This window comes from Elephantulus edwardii, unplaced genomic scaffold (assembly GCF_000299155.1).
Source record: "Elephantulus edwardii isolate Elephantulus edwardi_28Jun2011 unplaced genomic scaffold, EleEdw1.0 scaffold00040, whole genome shotgun sequence".
NCBI lineage: Eukaryota > Metazoa > Chordata > Mammalia > Macroscelidea > Macroscelididae > Elephantulus > Elephantulus edwardii.
This window is the reverse complement of record NW_006399790.1, coordinates 3023126-3040595: the sequence shown is the minus strand read 5'-3', so window position 1 is coordinate 3040595 and position 17470 is coordinate 3023126. Positions and strand designations below refer to the sequence as shown.

General features: G+C 38.6%; 1 pseudogene; it reads right to left on the bottom strand.

Annotated features, from left to right (window-relative positions):
* Positions 1–1811: 1811 nt before the first annotated feature.
* Positions 1812–2372, bottom strand: LOC102854779 (annotated as a pseudogene).
* Between the last annotated feature and the right edge of the window lie 15098 nt (positions 2373–17470).

Below are 17470 nucleotides of genomic sequence, written 5' to 3'. Positions count from 1 at the left end.
ATTACTGCCTATGTCAAATGGATTTTGGCAGAAAGTAGAGAGTACCAGAAGAACGCCTATCTGTGTTTCATTGACTTGCAAAGACATCTGACCATGTGGATCACAATAAATTGTGACTAACCTTGAGGAAAACGGGAATCTCAGAACACTTGACCGAGCTTATATGAAACCTATACTTGGACCAAGAAGCAGTCCTCAGAATAGAGCGAGAAAACACTGCATGGTTCAAAATCAGGAAAGGAGTGTGTCAGGGATGAATCCTGTCCCCATACATTTTCACTCTGTATGCAGAACAGATCATTCAGGAAGTAGGGCTTTAAAAGGAGGAGTGTGGTATCAACATTGGAGGGAGACTCATTAATAACCTATGCTATGCAGATGACACAACCTTGCTTGCTGAAACTGAAGAAGACCTGAAGCACTTGCTGCAAAGGGTCAAGGCCTGTAGTCTTCAATATTGATTGAAGCTCAACATCAAGAAGACAAAGATTCTCTCCACTGGACCAACTGGCAGCACCATAATAGATGAAGAAGAGATTGAGGTTGTTAGCAATTACAGATTGCTTGGCTCCACAAACAACACCAGCAGTCCTGATCAGCAGTCAGGAAATCAAAAGTCTAATTTGCATTGGGAAAATCTGCTGTCATGGACTTCCCCAGAGTGCTGGAGAGCAACGATGTCTGTCTAGATTCAAGGGTGTGCCTAATCCAGGCCATGGTCTTCTCAATTACTTGTTATGCTTCAGAGAGTTGGCTAATGACTAAGAATGACAGAAGAAGAAAAGGTATCTTCAAGTTGTGATGCTGAAGAAGAGTCCTGAACATACCATAGACTGCCAAGAAAACAAATAGGTCTGTCTTAGAGAGGGTGAAACCAAGTCTCTCCTTGGAGGCTAGAATTTTGAAGCTCCGCCTCACTCACTTTGGGCTTGTGGCCAGGATAGATCGGTCCTTGGAAAAGGACATCATGTTCAGCAGGGTGAGTGGACAGTGCAGGAGAGGAAGACCCTGGATGAGATGGATTGATACAGTAACTGGGGCAATGGGAGTTGGTGTGTCAGAATTAGAGAGATTGGCTCAGGACAGGGAAGAGTTCAGAGCTGCTGTACATATATTGCAGGCAACTCAATGGCACATAAAAACAATAATACACTATGACAGGTTTGGATGCAGGAGTGGCATTCACTTCCTAAACAACATACCTCTGGAAACTATCAACTTTGATAAATGTTGATAGTTGTAGAGGGGTTCAGGCCTTTTGTTCACAGGGTCGCTATGAGTCATGCAAATTGAAAGTAATCAACAATAACAACATTATATAATGTAAGACATAATAGAAGAAATTATGCTGAATGAACTAGCTCAGTCTCATAAGGACAAATACTGCATAAGATAATTAATATAAAAATATAAAGATAACTAGTAAGATGTATATAAAAATCCAAAGAAAGAAGGGAACAGGAAAAGGAGGGTTTGGAGTGGGGAGGGGGAGAAATCAAAAGGTTTCAGAGTTTGGTGGGCAGAGGGAAAGGGAGAAAGAATTAAGAAAGATCCAGTGAGTACCTAAAAAGATGGGGTGATAGTGGGCAGAGATCAGTGATAATTAATTTTATAAAACACAATATATGGGAATGATCATATGAAACATAGCATGAAGGGATATGTGAAACACATGTGCATGAATGAAACACAATGTATATTAATTTTGTACACAAACAAATATAATTTTTTTTATTAGAGATTTCATTAAGGTTAATCTCTTAAGAATCAGAGAGTCCTAGGTAGGGGGCATAAAATCCCAGTAAGTCTGCTCAGATCTCAGAGTGAACCACCGGCCCAGGCTCTTTGTTGGGATCGCCGCCTCGTTCCAGGTACAGATTGTAATAAGGATAATGCTTTGGCCCCACTGGCTGGTAGGTGGGGTACATCTCCCCAACCCAGAACATGAACACCATGAATGCTATAAAGCCGAGGAGTTGCTTACACATGGCATCCCAAGAAACAGGTGTGGGTGAAGTGTCCACACGGTTCCGTATGTACATGTCTAGATTCCAGTGGAGTGGTTCACCCCAGTTCAACCTCAGGTCCGGGTGGTCCCAGTCATACCACGGATCCCTCTTATGTTGTGAGAGGTCAGGGAGTTTCGGGTAGTCTCCATACCCCATGCCCTCATCCGGGTACAGCTCTTAGTCTTCAACTCGCATATTATACTTTTTGGTGGCGGCGGTCCGCTCTTCTGGGGTCTTGGGATAGGGCCCCGGGAGTATGTCCTTGGTGATGTGGGAGGCTGTCCGTGCACCCAGCGGCACCATGTTCCGGGCTGCCCTCTGCAGCCATCGTACTCCCAGGACCCCCGCCCTGGCCGCCGCCATCTTCCCAAATATAAATTATTAAAGTGTCATTGCAAAGACAGGGAAGAAAGAAGAGACCAAAACAGATGTTACAAGAGATTCTGAAAATTTCAATTTCACTAGAATATCAAGAAGTCAAGGAAAAGGGAAGAAATGAAGAAGGGAAGGACATGGACAGAAGATTCCCAATTGCAGCTTGAGAAAGCAAAGTATTGAAATGAACAAAGAACTGGGACCAGAAAATCAAAAGGGAAGAAGACCACAAGGTTTAAAATTATGAAAGGGATACCATCAGGGATGTATCCTTTGTACATACCTATTCAGTCTGTATGCTGAACAAATCATAAGAGAAGCTGGACTTTATCAAGAAGAATGTGGCATAAGGATCAGAAGAAAGTTCATCAACAACCTGTGATAAAGATGGCACAATCTTGTTTATGGAGTCAAAGCACTACAGCCTTCAATATGGATTACATCTGAACATCAAGAAAACAAAAGACCTCCATGGTCTTTTGTTTTCTTGATGTTCAGATGTAATCCAGAGCCAATAGGAAACATCATGATAGATGGAGAAAAGATTGATGTTTTCAACAATTTCATCTTTCTTGAACACATAATCAAAACCTCCATACCAGTAGTCAAAAGATGAAATACATTAGCAAAATCTTCTATCAGGGACCTCTACAAAGTACTGAAGAGCAATGATGTCAGCTTAAAGAGTAAGGTGTAGCTGATCCAAGCCAAGGTTTTCTCAGTTGCTTGCTATGCAAATGAAAGTTGGACAATGACTAAGGATGACAGAAATCAGTATCTCTGAGTTGTAGTATTGGAGAAGAATACTGAATATCCTATGGGCTGCCAAGAGAACAAATAGGTTTGTATTGGAGAAAGTAAAATCAGAATCTTCTTGGAAGCAAGGATGGTGAAGCTTCTTCATCTCACATACGTTGAGCATGTTGTCAGAAGAGGCCAGTCCTTGGAAAAGGACATCATACTTGGAAAGGCAGAAGGTCAGTGTAAGAGAAAACCCTCAACAACATAGATTGACACAGTGACTATAGCAATGGGATACAGGATAGAAGAGGTTTTAGACCCATTGTTGATAGGGTTGTTAGGAGTCACAGCTGACTTGATAGCACAAAACAACAACTACTGTAACTACACTAGTCTCAGAGCAGGGATGGAGGTGAATGAGGCTTGGAAATAGATGATGTGTCAGGGAAGTCAGAAATGCTTTGAAGCAGTTGGCTATACAACAAACAAGTGTATGCAGAAAGGAATAAGGGATCAAATGAAGAGCACAACCCATACATTCAGGAAAGTAATGGAATTTACAGTTGAAAAGGTGATGTCTGAGAGATCAAAATCAAGATTTTTTTAGTTTATTAGATCTTAAGAAGTTCTGTTGGGCTTTGATCTCAATGCACAAATAGGGAAAAGCATGTTGCTCTAAGTTATAAAGGTTTACAATTTCTTAGCATTGGTATGACTATTCCTGCATGTACGTAGAACCTATAATTTCTTTGGTAATAATTTCATCCATTTATCCTCTAACTTAATTTCCATTTTGTTATGGCAGTGATCTGAAATTTTTATTATAGATTCATCATTTAAAATATGCTAATTACCCTGCAATATGTTATATCTCTTTTATTCCTAAATAATATATGCACACAATTGGGGAGGAAAAAAAAAGCACACCTATGATGACCTTCACAGAAACAGAAATTATAGCAAATTATATCAACACTGTAAAAATATTATTTTGAAGTTTTTCTTAATAGTGCTGAAAATCTGTTTTCTTTTTTTAATCTATTTTATTTGAGTGAAAGTTTACAAAGCACATTTTTTTTACATAATCATTCAAAGGCTTTAATTATTATTGATTGTTGCCAATAACTTTTTACAATGTTTTAGCAAACTCTTAGTGTGTACTGCTTTTTCCCTTCACCCACCTTCTTTGGTTTTTGGAGAGTTTTCTTCCCCCTCCTCCTTCCCCCCTTCCCCACTGCCTCATTTCATCTGTAGTGTGTATCATGCTCCAGATTGTTAATTGCAATGTACGTAATGTCTGATCGTCTATTCATTTCAGATTGACCTTCCCTTCACCTATTCCAGTACAGGAATTATCTACCCATTCTCTTCCGACTCTCTCTGCCTCCCTCCCCCTCCCTCCCCTCATTTTCTCTTTAGAAATATTATGCTGTAACTGTTCTTTGAAGAGTGATGTGATTGAATTTGCTTCATCTTTTTAAATCTTAGTTTTAACCCCCTGCAGCAATGTGCAGTTTTGAATCTGAGTTATTACAATTCTTCATTTTAATAGCTGAAAAGGATGCATCACAAAAGCCTAACCATTAACCAATTTGTCGGTACACAGTAGCCGATGTACAGAGTATACATCATTGTTCATGCTTACCAAACTAATACTAGTTATTTGATAGGTTTGGAGGCAACCAAGTCAGTAAGTGTTCCAATCCCTTACCGCTAATCAGTTATTATTGCAATGTGCTGAGCTTTTTATCTTGTTTGTGATTTTAATGAAATTTTACAGAAAATTTGGATTTTCATTCATTCATTGTTGCACAATTTCCTCCCTACTCCCCAGTTCACTTTAAAAATTCATTCATTGTTGCATCATTTCCTCCTTCCCCCATACCTCCCCCAGAGTCCACTTTGTTTTGCACCTCTTATTCTGCTCTGTTGTCATACGAATAATGCTTAGTCCTATATTCCTTTTAAACATCCACTTTTATCTTTTTAATAAACTGTTTCAGTCTACCAAACACTTTCTGTTGGAAAATTTTTTTAAGGTGTTAGAAAAACATTTCCGTTTCTAAGGCATGTGTCTGTAATATTTAATTACATACAGCACTGGATTTAACAAAAAAAAAAACAACCTCATGAAAATAGAAATAGTTACAAACATCTGTTTCCAAAATGCAATTTTCATTGCACAGTTTTTTTTTTCTTGTTGTGTACTGTCGAATTGGATCCGACTGGAACACAGGAAGAGATGGCCACTCCTCCTTCAGTGGATTCAAACCACACACTTCAGGGATTGCAGCACAGCCAGTAAGCCACCAGAACCCCCTGAAAGTCATTGTACAAATTTTAAAAGTTATTATTTCCTCACTTAGGTGGGGGAAAAAAATCACCTTATATTGAAGACTGTGTGTGTGCATGCTGAAACATAAGGAGACCAATGTCTCCATGCCTTTGAAGCTTTGAGTTGGGGTGTTGGAGAAGAATACTGAGTATCTCATGGACTGCCAAAAGAACAAACAAGTCTGTCTTAGAAGAAGTGCAGTCAGGCTGTTCCTTTGTCTCACATACTTTGGGCATGTTGTCATCAGGGGCAAGTTCTTAGCAAAGGATATGCTGACAAAGGTGGAGGGTCAGAAAGTGAAAGGAAAAACTCCCCCAAAAGTAGACTGACACTACTCCAATAGGCCTCAGCTTATCTGAGATCACGAGGATGGTGCAGAATAGGGCAAGGTTCAGATCTGTTTTTCAGAAAGTCGTTATACATCGTAGTCGACGTGATGGCACCCAACAACATTCTACAATCAGGATGAGGACATCATTATGTGCTATTGTTGTTATATGCTATCAAGTCAGATTCAAGCTGACCTGTAATTAATTATATGTTAAATGGATGGGTACACTCATATCAATTTGAGTATTAAATAATAGCAAAGATTTTCAAAACTAAGAAAACCCTCAATAAGAAAGACTGACACAATAGCCACAACAGTGATCTCAAGCATACCCATAACTGCAAAATAACATGACATGTCCTAAACAGGCCATGTTCCTTCTGTTGTACATGGAGTCAATGTGAGTCAGAGATAATTCAGTACCAATCAACAGCTGTAATCCTATTTTTACATAAAAACTTAATAGAAATAAAAGCTAAATCTACACCCTACTCCATTCTCTGTGGGATTCACATTCTGCCATGAAAGAATCCATCAAATATATCCCTGTTAACTCATTTTAGGAAACATTTATAACACATAAAATGATGCCAAAGAATAATAATTAAATACAGGTAAGTACAATGTACAGTTAGCAAATGAACTAGTAAAATGCAGTTCAACACAATTTGGTATAGATTGGAGAAAGAAAAATATATGTTATTGTAGGCAAAGGAAAATTATTTGTCTAGAGTGAAGTGGTATATTTAGTTTATTAGAAACATACACACAAAAATGCTGACAATAATTATTTGTTACATTATAAATTTATGGACAATTTCTACTTCTTTGCATGTTTTATTTCTTGCTCTTAATGGATTTGGTTTTGCTTCAATTTTCAAAAATATCTGTTATGTTCAATGGAAGATATGTTACTGTTTATTTTACTAGTGCCCCAAGAACTATGTTTTATCCTGTTATTTCACAACAAGGTTTTTATGAAATATTATTACTGCACAGTATCTCTTCTATTTATTCCAAGGGTTGAAAGTTCACTGTCCTTTTGGCATTACTTAATACTATAAGGGACACAACAGTGAGGAAAATATAGACCTTGCTCTTATAAAGTCGGGATAAAGTCGGGAGGAATAATGAACAATAAACAATAAATGTAAAAACAAAGCAGTGGAAAGAACAATGAATGGAGAATATCCAATGTTATAAAAATCCACAATAAGCACTATTAATTTAAGAATAAAGAAAATAACTGATTATGCAAAGGTGTTTGAATGTGTGGACTAAAACAAACTGTGGCTGACTCTCAGAAGAATGGGAATCCCAGAACACTTGATTGTGCTAATGCGAAACCTATACTTGAACCAAGAGGCAGTCATCAGAACAGAGCAAGAAAACACTGCATGGTTCAAAATTGGGAAGGGCGTATGCCAGGGATATGTCCTGTCTCCATACCTTTTCAACCTCTATGCAGAACAGATCATCTGGGAGGCTGGGCTCTATGAGCAGAAATGCTGCATCAGAATCGGCAGAAGATCTATCCACAATCTGCATTATGCAGATGACACAACCTTGCTTGCTGAAACTGAGGAGGACCTGAAGCGCTTGCTGCAGAGGGTCAAGGACTGCAGCCTTCAATATGGATTGAGACTCAATATCAAGAAGACAAAGATTCTCACCCACTGGGCCAATTGGCAGCATCAGGAAGGATGGTGAAGAGATTGAGATTGTTCACAACTTTAGTTTGCTTGGCTCCAGAATCAACACTCTTGGCAACAGCAGCCAGGAAATTAAAAGACGTATTGCGATGGGAAATTTGCTGTTAGGGACCTCTCTAAAGTACTCAAGAGCAACGGTGTGTCTCTAGGGACTAAGGTGCATCTGGTACAGGCAATCTTTGCAATCACTTGTTATGCGTCAGAGAGCTGGACAATGACCAGGGAGGATAGAAGGAGAATTGATGCTTTTGAGATTTGGTGTTGGAGAAGAGTGTTGAGGGTACCATGGACTGCTAGGAAAACAGATTCATCCTGGAGAGGGTTAAACTGGGCTGCTCCTTGGAGGCAAGGAGTCTGAGGCTTCGTCTGACATACTTTGGTCATGTTGTAAGGAGAGACTGGTTGTTGGAGAGGGACATCATGCTTGGGAGGGTGGAGGGCAGGCGCAGGAGGGGAAGGCCCTCTATGAGGTGGGTTGATTCAGTGACTGGGGCAATTGGGGTGAGTGTGTCGGAGACAATGAGATTGGCACAGGACAGAGTAGAGTTTAGAGCTGTTGTACATAGGGTCGCTATGAGTGGCAAGCAACTCAACGGCACATAACAACAACAACATATTGTTGGGTGTCTAAACCTCTCATGCAAAATATTTTAAATTAAAATCCTGTAGCTTTTACTCTTAGAATTTTTATAAGGTATTTTTGTTTTCTATTACTTATGTCTCTATCCCTTTCTAGCTAGCACCTTAATGTAATGGCGGTTGCACCTTGATGGCAGTCATGCAAGGGAAGTTTTTTAGGTGGTGTTTGATGTGTGTCCTTCCCCCCAAAAGCGAGTGGTGCCCCTTGAGCCTTTGGCCAAGGGTGGAGGCCTGGTAGAGGGCGTGGCTTTAAAATCCCTTAGGGAGGGGATGAGTCTTTAAATGGCACAGCAATCATTTGTCTCTTTGCTATACTGAACAATTTGGAGTTGCTGTGATGCTGACCATTGTTCCATAGTCTTGTCAAATACCATAATTGTTAGCCATTATGTACAATGTTTGGATGAGTTTCCAGATTGACTCATGATGGGAAGCAGGAATGGCATCCACTTCCTAAACTAGTTACTTCTAGAAACTCCACAAACTCTCTAAATTCTATAAATGTACAGAAATTATGTTAGTTCTAGAACAGAGTTCAGGTCTTTTATGCAAAGCTTAATCTGAGTCATATTTGACTTACTGACACTTAACCATTGCTAAATTAGACTAGTACTGTTATATCTGGAGAAACAGTCTACACTCTGTACATCACTCTTGGTCAATGTGCTGTGTGAATTAACCTGGGTTGCGGTGATGCTGAACCTTGCGCCATTGGGGTATCAAATACCAGAATGGTTTCCCAATGTGGACAGTGTTCAGTGGAGCTCCTAGGTGTAAAACAGGTTTGGAAGCAGGAGTGGCATCCAATTCCTAAACCACGTGCCTCTGGAAACTCTATGAACTTGGAGAAATTATGATAATTATAGAAAGGCATTAGGTCTTTTGTTCATAGAGTCACTATGTGTCGTGCTCGACTCAATGGCAATCAACAACAACAACAACCCTTTCTATTAGCATAAATAATAAAGAGCTGATAAACATTCCAAAGTGTCAGATAATTAACCTGAGGAAAATAGTCTTTACAAAATCAAAACTGTTCTAAAATTACTCTTAAGCTCTCTTGGGTGCTGTCCAAAGGGGGAGAAAGTCAAAAGTAAACTATTAATCTAACCATTGAGAAATGTTGATAAGACAGAAATATCAACTAAAGTAGAAATTTTAGTAACTAAACCCCAGAGCGTTAGGTTTATTTACTGTGTTTCCTTAGTTACCACTAAAGATTAGAAAAAGACACTTGGGAATAGTCAAGTTTAACAGAAAATAAGACTAAAATTACTCAGATACAATCAAGTAGATATCATGGTCTTGTCCTTTTCAATCGATATACTTCACCAAAGAGCAAATGACTTAAAAGAAAGACAAAGGTTGGGCTGTAGATAGCTATACATACATAATTGCAGGTATCTGTATATTAACATGGACAATATACACTTCTCATACATAACCAAACACAGGATTAAGTTTCCAGGCTCAAAGGCAAAGACATCTACTCGCTACAGAGCATGCTACTAGAGCCCCTTACAGGTTACTTAGAAAAATCAATTACAGGAGAGCAAAGGTAACATTTGCCCAAAAACAAAGATGAGGACACAGGAAAAAGCAGAAGATTAGAATTCCATAAAGAAATGGGAGGAGCACTGACACGTTGTGGAGAATGTAACCAGTGAATGTCATGGAATATTCTACATACAAACTATCAAATGGGAAACTCATTTCCTCTAAAAATTTTCACCTAAATCACAATTTTTTGGAAAAAAAAAATAACGATGTATAAAAATGTGGCTTCCATGCTATACCCCTAAAAATGCTACACAACTACAAATTTTTTTATTATCATCTCATCTACTTTTCTACTATTGCTCTCCTAAGGCAGTTTATTAAAAAATGAAATTAAATGACAGTGACTGCAACAATGGGCTCAAATGTAGCAGAGATGAGGAGGATGGCACAGGAGAGTGAAGGGTTCAGATTTGTTGTTCATAGCATTGTTATGAGTTGTAGTTAGCTGGGCACCTAATAAGAAGGAACCACTTTAAACTGGGGCAGGAGACCATGGACATTTCAAACTCATTACCATCAAGTCAGAATCGACTCATAAACTGACTCTCCAGCAGAATATCAGAGGCTGTAAATAGTGAGTTTTGTCCCCCTCAACTCCTTTCATCATTTCTACAAATGTTTTTACTTACCATAAACTGCTAGACACCTAAACTTGCCATGTTCTAATCCTTCGATAAAAATGTAAATCTTTCCAAGCATAGTGATTTTATTGCAAAAGCTGACACTCACTGGCATTCTGTAAGACTCTACATCATAGTGGGGATTTTACAGAGAGATGTCACCAGTTTGTGGACTATTATCACTGCTCTTCTCCCTTCTAACAGTCATGGGCAATACATTGGATCACACACTAGCTATAGTAAAGGAACCTGCCATGCTTTTAGATTTATGATTACAAGCCCACGTGACAGGTAGAACTGCGACATGATGGACAATTGACTTGCTGAATTCAGAGATGGAATTTAATGTTGATTAATGCATGTTTCTTCTTTGGGTGAAGAAAGATGATGCTAAGATGTTCTTCCCACCCCCACCCTCGCCTTCCCCAGAGAGATGAGAGAAAAGGCAGAGTGTCATAGCTAACAACTCTCTCAGCTCCATTACTCCTGGCCTAGCATCAGAGAGGTAAATGATTTCACTGATTAGAAAATGAATCTTGAAAATGCAAGAGTCTCACAGAATACTGACCCAGAATTGCACAGGTATTTGAATGAATGCTGGAGAATAAATTCATTCAAAATTACTACCCATGAAAATGCACTATTAACCAAGTATATTAAATCATTAAATACTCTTTTCAAGACATCAAAATCAAGAATAGTTTGGATATTTAAATATACATATTTTTCAAAATTCAAATTCTAGTTTCAATATCCACACTAATCATCTACACGGATAGCTGAGCGTCATTTAAAAAAAAAAACAAAAACAAAAAACTGTCTTCCTTTTTGGATGAGGAAGTCATACCTTAAGAGTATAACAAAGTTGAGCAGACGCTGTAATAATAAAATATTGATGGTGATGACCATACTGACATTTCTAGAATATATTAGATGTGATAATATGGGGAATTAGTAGCTCTCTGGGTACAAAGTAGACATTTTGAAAGGTACATTAACTTGTTCAGCCTACTAGTGTACCATTCAGTAAACTGTATCTCCAGGGCATTAAACGGCATCATAATGGTCAGGAACAAAGTTAGGGAAATGGGGGATGCATTATCTGCTGTGCTGATACAGTCACCCCACAAAATCTGGCCCAATGATTATTTAACCCTATGTCTTGAGAATTTGGTACATAAAATGCGTGTAGTCTATCTCTTTGTCTTTCGTGCACTGGGGCAAATATTCCTGGTAATCAACATTGCACATATAAAATCTCAGAAAGGTATCATAGAAGTCAGAGGCAACAGATTGTTTCTATCCATCTCTAGCACTCATCCCCTTTTGTCTGCTCTCCATTTTGAAGGTAGCTCTCAGATGCTTTCCTCAGAGTTGGCCAGTTTCTGCTTTCTCTTCATTTAGTGAAGACCTAGTCTCAAAGGATGAACTATCATCTGTGTTGGTGACTACCAACATAGCCACAAAAAAATAAGCAGTGAGCTACCAGTGCTAGTTGAATTGTTGACCCTCATTTATCATGGATCCTTCAAGATAGAAGCTAAGTTACAATTATTTCAAGGTTTATGGATGAATATGAAATGATGTACAATAAAGGTATGGTAGGACTCAGCAAGATAAAATATGAAATAATTTGTGACAGTCCTAATGTTGAAGTTATATGGGTGACAAAGAATAGAGATTCAAATAAGAAAAATGAGGCTAACAGTAGAGTTGTAGAGTTATAATTTTAATATAATTAATATCATATCACATCATATATACCAGGTATGGAAACTGAGGTTCCCGGGAGTAGAGTGAGTTGTTCAAAGTCACATGGATAATAAGTCACATATAGTATTGGGACCAGAGGGAAAGGGGGGAGGAAATAGTGTCAAGTTAATTCTGATTCACGGTAGCACTATGTATGCAGAGTAGAACAGCTCCATAGAGCTTTCTCAAGTCTTTTTTCTAAAATGCCTCTAGCACTGCTGAAAGAGTCCTGAAGGGACTAGAAGCCGAAGCCCATGTTATTTGTGTCTTTTCTTCATTAGTATTAAGCAATGAATAGAATGTATAAATTGTGAAGATTAGTTCCTGGTCTGAAGAAGCTGGGCTAGCTTGAAAACCTTAGACTTCAAGGGCATCATGTCATACCAAAAAGAAATACATTTTAAAAATGAGCGTAGTACATCACTATTTATAGTCTTAAAAAAACAATTACAATATATTCATAAACTCCCTGAAATGAACTCAACTTGATGAGTGAGGCAATGCAATTTTATGGCTTTGTTGCTGTATTGTGTACTCAGCCCAGGAAAACAAACAAAATAATACCATTCTGTGAACAGAGCCACCAGATTGTATTATTTAATACTCCTGGTAGATGACAGTCATTTCTGCAGGCGGCATCTAGCCAAGATTACAGGTCTCAAAGAGTGTCTCAACTGTGCTCAATCATCGCATCTCCTTCTATTAGAAAACCGTATTGAGATTTCTAGAACCCACAGCAATCAATCTACTTGATTAATGAAAAATTTTTTTAAGCTTTTGTTTTCCTGGCACTAGCTCTCAAAAAAAAAATATTAGGCACTCATTTCCTCCTCCATTTGTAGTTGCTAGGAAAGAGAGATTTGGTGATAAATATTTATTATCTTCTAATTCCTCTCTCCCTTATGGTGGGGTTATTGCTTTATTCCGTTCCAGAGCTAAAGAAAATGTCTGCCGTGTCATTAATAATAAACAAAGCTGTAGTGTGAGTGCAGTAATGAATTAAGCTCATCCCAGTGCATCTGTGCATCCATGTTCCCAGGCATCTTGTCAAGAGAAGGTTCTGCAGACTCCACAAGTCCTTGGTCCCCTCATTATGGATGAAATCTGTAGGAGCAGGCGAGTTAAGTTGTAAAATATTATTTTACAAAATGAGCAACCGCATTTCCCAAAGAAGCATCTGGCAATGAGGCAAAATTCTAGCTATTGTTGCTCCAAGGCTGAGAGGGAGAAGGAAAGGGGGAGGGGGAAATTCACCAAGGTTCATTTGCACTTGGAGAGTCAACAGAGTGGTTTCCCAACAGAAACAGGATAGATGGAGAGGGGCAAAATTAGTCTGGATTTGTTCTTTTTTTCCCCATTTCTGGGCCAATTCAGAATATAATTCAGAATATAGATATTCTAGTGAGCCTTTACCAAACTGCTTCATAAAAATTTCACTAACAGCCTTTCTCCAGAGGTCTCCCTTCATTAATCCTTCTCCAGTAAACAGCACTGGAAAGATTTCATTTTCTGACAATAAACCTCTGTTTCTTCCTAGACAATGCTTCCACATTTCCTTGACCTACTACTGCTAACATAACAGGTATCCTAAGCCAGTGCATCTCAAACTTTAATACGCATACAAACCATCACCAAGGAATCCTGTTAAAACGCTGATTCTGACTCGATCGGTCTGCAGCGCAGCCAGAGAATCTGCACTTCCAGCAAGGCCCCAAGAGTCAACAAGGCTGCACAACTAGTGGCAAGACCCCACGTGGCCCATTCCCCTCCATGGAAGTTCAAAAAGGCAAGGAGAAATAGTAAATAAGTCCACAGAAATAATGAGAGCATTTTTAAATCTCTTTATATATTTTTCAATACATTAATTGGGTTTCTTTACATTTTATAATGGTATCCCAGCATGCTGCTTCTCTTTAAACTCTAATCATCTGTGACACCACACACAGATCAAAGTCCTTTTATGAAGGGTACCACTATAAAAGCATATCTTGTCTGCTGTCTGGTATGCTTTCTCTTCTCCATCACAAGTTCCCTAAAGTTACAAGACATCTACTATTCCAAGTTAATAGTGCCTCACTTAGCACGCTGTCAAAGCCAATCCAACCAACATTACTGAATGCCTACTGTGCAGGAGGCACCATGCTGAGCCCTGAAGATTCTGAAAAGAATGAGAGGGGGAAAGAAATCAACACTCTCAATGACTGTGGCAGAAAGTAGAAAATTCTCTAGGGATCACTTAACTTTGCCATGTGTCAGAGAGTTCAATAAAGTCAACCCCATACCGGCAAGATCAGCTTACTTTATTATAAAGGTAAACAAATACACTAATTGCCAATTCCACTATTTTAAATGCCAATCCTCTCCCATGTAAATTCTGTATAACCTTCCAAGTTCTCTGCAAACTGTAAAATAACTTCAAGAGCCATCACCTTTTGTGAACCCAACTCTTTGGCATGTCTAATATCCTCCAGTAAAGCGATAGTATTAGATCTGGCCAGATGAACTCAAGCAAGAAAAATGCACACAGTAAAAGTATTCATAATTCTTGAGGAGATTTGACAGCTTAATTCGAGTGACTCTTATGCCACTAAAGTGGAAAACTTACACGCACAGTCAAAAGGACACATTTTTTTTGTCCTTGATCCTTGACAGTCTAGTTACATCAAGGTTAAAAAAATATATTTATCATTTTCAGATTCCTTATCTAAGAAGACTCAATCAAGCAAAAAATACCTTTCAATTCTCATTGGGACAAGAAGGAACAGATGTAAAAACATCTGCCCTGCTTCAAAATGATGAAAACACCGGCATGCTATCAAAGACAGCTCTGGGTCACTCCACAAAACTCTCTAGTCTCAACATGAAAGGATTTTATTGACTGTCATTGTAGTGGAAATAAAAAGTGGTGCAGTCTAACATCTTAATTACCAATCCAAAAACCCTAGCTATTGGTCTTGTCTGTTCCATCTCACATTCCTAACTGATGCTTCTGCCTGTGCCTTTTGGGGGACTGAAAAAAGTGCTCGAATACTTGACATTTTTGGTGCAGCAACAGTGACATCCAGTGGGTAGCAAGATTAACCCCAAATTCTGTGGAAACTCAGAAGCAAGGGTTAAGATAGCCCCCCAAAACTGTTGCAAGGCCAATTAATAGGACAATCATGCATCTTTAACCCTCTTGGGGTAACAATCTATTTCACTGTTACAATAGTTAACAAAGCAAAGTCACATCTGATCTAATTAACCAAAACATTGCTACAGTTACTCGCAAAGTCAAAGCTCCTCATTGCAATGAGTGAAACTATAAGAAAAATTTTAGGAACCTAACCTTACAAATCACATCTTTCAACATTTGTTTATCCTCTAATTTCATTTAACATGGTCTCTCATTTTAAATAGCTCCAATTACCTAAAGTTTCCTAAATTTAAAGCTGAGAAATGTTATGGTTTCTTGTATGTATGTGTGTATGTGTGTGTGTGTGTGTGTGTGTGTGTGTGTGTGTGTGTGTGTATTTTCTTTTTATATTTATATATTCTAAGACAGCATGGATAGACATTGAAAATACTGTGCTGAAGAAAACAAGTCTTTCACAGAAGGACAATTACTGTATGACATCATTTCTATGAAATGAGCAAGTATATAAAAACCAAAGACTATCCATGGTTACCAGAAATCACAGGGAGGGGCAAGGGGGACACTTTGTTTGGGAGGGGTAAAGTGAATTTATGTGAAAGGTGGTGGAATGTTTTTATTTTGTTTCTTACTAATTGCTTTTCTTCTTTTAACTTTTTAGATAGTTTTTAAAAACTATTCATTGTAATTTGACCCAAACTGTATGAAACAAATTATTCTTCACTTCAAAAAAAAATCATACATAGCTTGTTTCATGATATCTATTACAATCCTGGCATTGGAACATCAGTCTGCCCACAGCCTCCCCTGTGCTTGCCATTTCCACTTGTCCTTTCTTATCCCATGCTGCCTTTTGGACTTTATCCGAGGACAAATGTTGCCATTATACCATTGTATGGTTGATGTTTTAAGGAGTTAATTCTTCCCTGGATTTACCTAGAGATTTATCTATTGTTTGGCTGAAAACTATGTCACAGGAGTGACAGCAGTTCCAGGTTTGAAGACTCACTTAAGACCATCCCAGGGGTTCGACCAGTCTCTATCAGACCAGTCGGCCTGGTCTTTCTTTATGGTTTGGGTTTTTTTTCTTTTTTCCTCCAGGACCTGCTGTTGTGATCTTTTTCATAATGGACAGCAGTGGTTACCTGACAACTTCTAATTCTGGCATTACAGTTACATAGACTGAGGCTGTGTGCTCCATTGTTTTTCTGATTTTGTTCACTCCTCTTTGTATTGGATGGTGAGAGACCAAGCCTGGCACCTTAGATGGTCACTCTCAAGCTTTTAAAAACCACAGCCACTGATCAGTCATGGACTGTTTTAGATGAAGACAGTAATAATAGTTATAAAGCATAAAACCTGCACCAATGTCACTGAGTCATAAATATATATGGCAGTGGGTCTGCTTTGGTGTGTATACTTTTACTTCAATTTAAAAAAGGTCTAAAGATATAAAACCTAAATTTCCTGTTGAGTTGGCTATTAACAAAATTATTCAGCACAGAGAAAATGACCATGGAGTCCTAGATTCCTTTTGGAAATGCTTTTCCATTACTATTCCGGGTTTTATCATTTCAGTTTTAAGACACTAAGTGAACGTCAATCTAACTTTTGACAAATAGACACCACAGAAGTGTAACAGCTTTGGGGGAAAAGAAATTGTGCCACAGATGTTAATCCCTCAGGCCTAGAGAAAAGAAGTCAATTACCTAGACCCTACGAACCCATCAGAAGAGACCTATGTAGATGGCTGAAATTCCTCTGAGAGGAAAATTACATTTTGAAGAGGTTTCATGGAGGAAAATAGAGAGACCTGGAATTTGGTTCATTTGTCCAAATGGACACTTTTGCAAGGAAAAAAAAAAGGTAAAGGGGACCTAGAAAAGGTGGGGTAATAAAAGGATTACATCAAAAGTAATTACTGATATAAAATGCAATGTATGAGTGATTGCATGAAACACAATGTACGTGAATGCAACAAAATGTAAACAAATTATTGTATGCAACCCAATTTTTAAAAAGGTAGGGGCTCTAATACAAAATAAAGAATACGCAGCAACTCATCTCTGTATATCTCTAAACAATGGTCTATCAAAAAATAAGATCAGCTTTCGGCTTTCGGCTCAGAGGAGGCCTCGGTGCAACTTTCTTTGGTCGTCCCGCATCTGGGTTCATCCGACACCAGCCGCCTCCGCCATGCCGCCCAAGTTCGACCCCAACGAGATTAAAGTCGTGTACCTGAGGTGTACCGGTGGGGAAGTCG